Below are 6155 nucleotides of genomic sequence, written 5' to 3' on the forward strand. Positions count from 1 at the left end.
GGGGATGGGAACCGGGGCCGGCCGAGCGGAGCGGAGCGGCGGTGTCGCGGTGCCGCTGGAGCGGAGGTGCGGTGTCCCTGCTCGCCCCGCGCTCCGTTCCTGCCGCCTTCCCCTCCGCTCCCCCGCACACCGCGATGGGAGCGGCTCCCCGAGCTCCAGCCTGCAGCCTGGGGGTCCAGACAGGTGGCCAGCAGACAAGTCCTCCGGGCGGTCCGATATCTGGTGGGAGCCAACATTATCCCGCCTGCAGGGAGCCGGGGCTGCAGGAGCCCCTAATGCAGATGTTGCCATTCGGTAATTAATTCTCAGCCCGAAAGCGAGCCAGGAAGCGAGCTGCATTGAGGTATCACTGTGKTTTTCATCTACAAGAGATGACGGARACAASCTGGACGGTTCCCAGCCTTATGTTTTAGGGATTGCAAGTGTCTGACTGTTCTTTTTTATCCTTCTTCATTCCTCCTACCGTTGCCCCTAAACGGCTGAACCAAAAGTTATTGCTCATCAGATACGGTAGAATAATGAGGGTAGGGAGTTATTCATGGATTATTTATTCTACAATCAATGAAGCAAAGAAAAATGAAAACAATTATTTCTCAGGTGTTATATAGAGAAAGCTGAGAAATGGAGAGTTATAATTTCTTTAGAGGAGCCCCAAAGCAGGGATAAATTATTTTCAGTGACTAATACACATGCTGTTAACAAGTACCTGCTGTTATTTAGTGGCTGTGATGAAGTGGTTAAGACCGTGTGCAAGATGAGATTTTCAGAAAGGCTTTGGGATATTAGGATCCTCAATCCTATTGCCTTTCAGCGGGAGTAGAGTGTCTATCTTTTAGGTCACTTTGAAAGCTCATCCATACGTAATATGTGATATCCCAGGAGAGCTGTGGCCTAGAGGTTTGAGCACAGCCCAGGACAAAGCTTAACTGCCAGTCTTGAGAAAAGTGTTTCTGTAATCTTGTCCAGCTGCCATAATTTTTCCTCTTTGAGCCTTTCCCTCCCTTGCCTTATCCATATTGATACATTAATATTTAAAATGCTTTCATAGAAATAATGCCAATTTGTCTACAGCAGATGTGAACTGAAAAAATGCACTACGAACGCTAAGTTTTATTATACTTATCTCARTTTGTAAAAGAATAAATATTTATATAGAAACTCTGTTACTTCTTCCCTGCATTATCCTGAGCTCTTTGCAATGCCCTTCCCTTTCCTTATATACATTTTGATGTCCAGTAATCATTAGGATATATGAGTTTTTTGGGAATTAACTAAGAACCRAATATTAATTAGTGACATTAAATTAGTTCAAAATTGCCTCTTTCCATAATTTCTTTCTTGTTTACATTGCCTATTCCCCTTCTGCTGTATATACCACAATTTTTCAAGTTCATAAACCTACATTTTTTCTTAAGATATCATTGAAGTGATAGATCTGATATAATATCACAAACTGACTGCACATATTAATGGAAAAAATAAAAACTTCTGTGACATGCGAAAATTTCTACCACTTTCATTCTGAGTTCTTGAAACCCTCTCAGTATTCATTGGCCTTTATAATTCACTTGAATAAGCAATAAACAGCTTCTCTGAGTAAGTACTTAAAGGCTCAGCAGACCATTTTTCAAACAAAATTTCTGCTTCTTAAGGCTCTTCTAACAAGTGCAACAGAAAACATACTCTCAAATCACCCATTTGCACTTTTACACATATGTACCTGCACATCACCCAGCTCGTGCTGTCCTCCCCAGGACAAAAACCTTGACTTGACTTTATTTGTTCAAACTTCACACTTGTCTAGCCTATGATGATTTCAAAAATGTACTCAAATTGATCATAAGTAGGTGCACATTTAAAAAAAAAATAATAAAAAAAACAGGTATAAGGGATAAGACAACTAGTTCAAAACAGGAAAATTCAGCAGGCTGATTGGTGAATATCTCAGTAATGGTGATAGAAAATTTCCTTGTTGTTTGAGACAGAAGAAATGTCATAGATTGTTGAATTYTTCCCCACCTCAGAGTAGGATCAGTCCTCAAAAACTGCATAAAATATTTAAACTATACAGCAACAGAAATAAGTTGTGCAAGGGTAATGCAATTATTTTTAATATAACCACAACTGARGCCTGCAAAATTATTAACTTTGACTGATTCTGTCACACAAAAATCATTACAAAGATCTTCAGGCATTCTTAAATTCTATAAAACAAGCTAACCATATATACACTACATTTTTTCCTTTTTTCTAGAGCATGTTGTGAAATATTACTTTACATGATTCAACAAATCCAAGTTGAATATATTAACCTTTGCAATGAAAACATGGTCAAATTGTGTTAGGCCACAATATGAAGTTATKAGATACTCCTACTCTTTCTCCTAACCTTTCAGATCCATAGTGTAAATGTGAGGATGTTTCTAAGCAAGCAGAGAAACACTCCTGTGTCCCAGCAGGGCAACTGCAAGCTATAGCATCCCTATCCTGAACTGTCAAGTGTTTGCAGCTTGGGTCAGCTGCAAGGGATGTGTACTCCACCCTATAGCTTAGGAAAACATCATAGCAGGCTGGGACAGACACACCAGCCAGGAGGTGCAGAAGGAGAATCTTCCATCAAAACCGCTTCCATAAGAAAAAAAAAAAAAATTGTTCCTTATCTTCATTTTTTCAAATAATAAAATAATATAATTGTTTAGGTTGGAAAAGACCTTTAAGACTGTCAGATCCAACCACTAGCCCAGCACTGCCAAAGCCATCACTAAACCATGTCCCAAAGTACCACATCTACACATCTTTTAAATATTTCCAGGCATGGTGATGCTAGCACTTCCCCTGGAAGAACAAGACTGCTCCAACACTTGGAAACCCTTTCCATTAAGAAATTTTCCTCAATATCTGCCCTGCCTAAATCTCCCCTGTTGCTATTTGGGGCCATTTCCTCTTGTTCCATTGATTTCATACTTGGGAGAAGAGGCTGAGCCCTGATAAGCTACAACCTTCTTTCAGGTGGTTGTAGAGAGTGGTGAGGTCTCCCCTGAGCCTCCTTTTATGCAGGATAAACACTTCCCTCAGCTGCCCCTCCTATGACTTAYTCTAGACCTTCATGGGATCCATGGTCCTTCTCTAGAAATGCTCCAAGACCCCAGTACCTTTTTGTAGTGAGGGGACCCCAAATTGGCCCCATATAGGATTTGAAGTGCACCCTCCCCAGTGCTGACAATCACTTCWGCACTGCCAGTGGCTTAAAAAGTAGAGAGATATCTCAGTCCACTGGTGAAACCTCCCTGGCAATTAGTAAGACACTGCAGTGTTCAAAGACTCCAGTTATTACAGCTGTACACAAATTTTATTGAGCTTAATGGAAATTGTACACACATATTGATGAATGAATAGATCATTCTGAATTTACTAGAGCTGTCAAGCAATGTCTGCTAAATGGAATTCATCCTGGATAAAGCTATATTTACAGTATGTGAATGTCAAGAAGGAAAACAATGTCAGAGAGCTAGAAAGGATAATTAAGATTATTTCAAACACTGGTGAGACCAAATGGCAACCAATAAAATGATCAGTTGGGGCCACAGAAGAAAATGAGCTGGCTTGAAAAAAAGGCATGCAACTTTTGAATTAATACTGAAAAGTAATTGGCAAACTTCTTTATGCCTAACAAACTACCATTTTAAAATAGTGTTTCCCTTTTATATTTTTGGTCRCCCCAACCCTCCTGCAAGGTAGAGCTGTAAAAATTATCCATAGCAGAATTTCCATCCAAATCTCTAGAATATTAAATATGAGGTCTTAACAGAGGAGTATTTAGAATTATGACCAAACAAATCTTTATGATCACATGCACAGAGTGAAATGGCAGATAATGGACAGCTCCATGACTGAAGGGAGTCTTGGGTTTACTAAGAACAGCATGGGATTTTCTACTGGGACTAATACTCATGGTTATTTCTCTGAGGGAGAAAGAGGTCACATGAAAATTGTGATCCATCTGCCTATGAGAAGCTGTAAAGAGCTGAAGAAAATATTCATTTTCTAGAAATGCAAGGGAAGCCTTTCCTAATCTTCTTASTGCAGCTCAAAAGGAAGATGAGGGTGCATTCGTGGAAAAGAGACATTATTTTCTTGCTTCACTCAGCAAAATATAACATTATAATTTGAAGTGAAAGCCTTTTGGCTTCACCATCAGTTAATTATTGTAGTTGTATTAAAAAAAAAAAAAAGGCAGATTTAAAAAAAAAGAAAATGTGTATTTATACACGCATGAAAAGAAATTGGAGATGTTCAGAAGTTTTTAGCTTTGTACCCCAATATTTTTTGTAATCTAAACATGCCCTCAAGAGAAATCTACTTTCAGAAWTTTTTTTGTGATATCTTGGTCTCTGTTAATCTACACTGCATAATGAAAAAAAAAATGTCAAACAATTATAAGGAGTAGTTGAGGTCACTTGATTTGTTCTGCCTGGAGAAGAGGGGAGACCTCATTCTGGTCTTCAACACCCTCAGGAATGGAAGTGAAGGGGCGGTACCAAGCACTTCACTCTCAAGACCAGTGACAGGACCCAAAGGAAAGGCATGAAGCTGAGTCAGGGGTGGTTTAGGTTGGATATGAGGAAGAAGTTTTTCACCCAGTGGCCTGTCTGGCACTGGAACAAGCTCCCCAGGGAAGTGGTCACAGCACCGAGCCTGACAGAATTCAAGAAGCATTTGGACAATGTTCTCAGGCACATAGTGTGACTCTTGGGGTGTCCTGTGCAGGGTCAGGAGTTACACTCGATGATCCTTTTGGGTCCCTTTCAACTCAGCAGATTGAGTGATTCTAGGGCTAATTAATTTTCTCGGTACATCATTTCAATGCATATAGAGGAAAAAAAAAAGCCTTGCTAAAAGAAATCATCTTTTTGCTWAACCAAATCTCAGGTTTTCATTAACAGAACAGTGTTACATTTGATTCCTTTCCTTATCATATCTGCCCTCAGTTTTTCTTCTTTATTCAGTTTAGACCATTTCATAGGCAATCCACGGATACACAGGAGAAGGTCTATATTGAAAAAATGCAYACAAAGTGAATCATAATATTATCAAATTTTATTGCAATTATGCTGAAAATACTTCAGTCACCTTTAAAGGAGAAATCAAAATCAATCTGGAACACTTCCATCTGCTATTTGTCGGGCAGGAAAAAAGACATCCTTTCACTAATTCACAGCCTGCAAGGTAAATACCAGAAAAGAGACTAAGAGAGAGACCAGAGAGCTCTTCTTAGACTATCATTTATGTCTGGATGAAGAGACTTCATGTAACTTGAAGGCTTTTTCAAGACAAGTACATAGTGACAGTTTGGAGAATACAGTAAATACTTACACAGTGAAGTAATACTAGTGAAAAATTCATGTATTTTTGGCCATATTTTAATGTAAATTAGCAGCTGAAAACATGAGGAAGAGCCAACATTATCTAACACAATTTCATTCCTTAAACTGACAGTGATCTATAGCTCTCATCGTGGGAACATCTTTAGGAAAGGTTTTGAAATAATTCACAACTAGTAGCTTTAAACCACTGCTTTACTTTAAATAATTTGTGTTACCGAGGATATAGCCTCATTATCTACTCAATACATATTTAACAGATTGGAAGAGGTTAGCAGAGTAATGCACTAAAGTTACTGAAGCATTTAAGCATTCTGTGTAAATATATATTTGCCTCCCTCTTATATTGTCCACATCATTCAGTCTCAATTACCACACTAATAAACTAGTTATCTTCATCTCCTACTACAGATARCATATGGATACTTGACCATTAAAGTGCTTTAAAATACTGCCATGTACTTTATCTTCTATTAAGAGTATCCAGAGTCCTCTCGAACCATATGATAAATTCTTTCTCACAATTGATTGTGGTAAGGTATTTGGTGCTCCACTTAAACGTGAAGCTCCAGTAATTCTTTATTATTACTCCAGGACTGCCTTTTATTAAGGTTTCTACAGTGCATCTAGTACAGAGCAGGGTATCAGTCATGACTGAAGCTCCTGCATACTACCCAAACATGATTATACTTCAAAGATAAATGTGTATTGTTTTGCCTGTCTGCACACCTGCCTGTCAGATAACTTCCTATGTATCTCCTGTGTTCCTATGTT

Source organism: Malurus melanocephalus, unplaced genomic scaffold (genome assembly GCF_030028575.1).
Source record: "Malurus melanocephalus ecotype Western Australia unplaced genomic scaffold, MMel_1.1 scaffold_364, whole genome shotgun sequence".
Taxonomy (NCBI): domain Eukaryota; kingdom Metazoa; phylum Chordata; class Aves; order Passeriformes; family Maluridae; genus Malurus; species Malurus melanocephalus.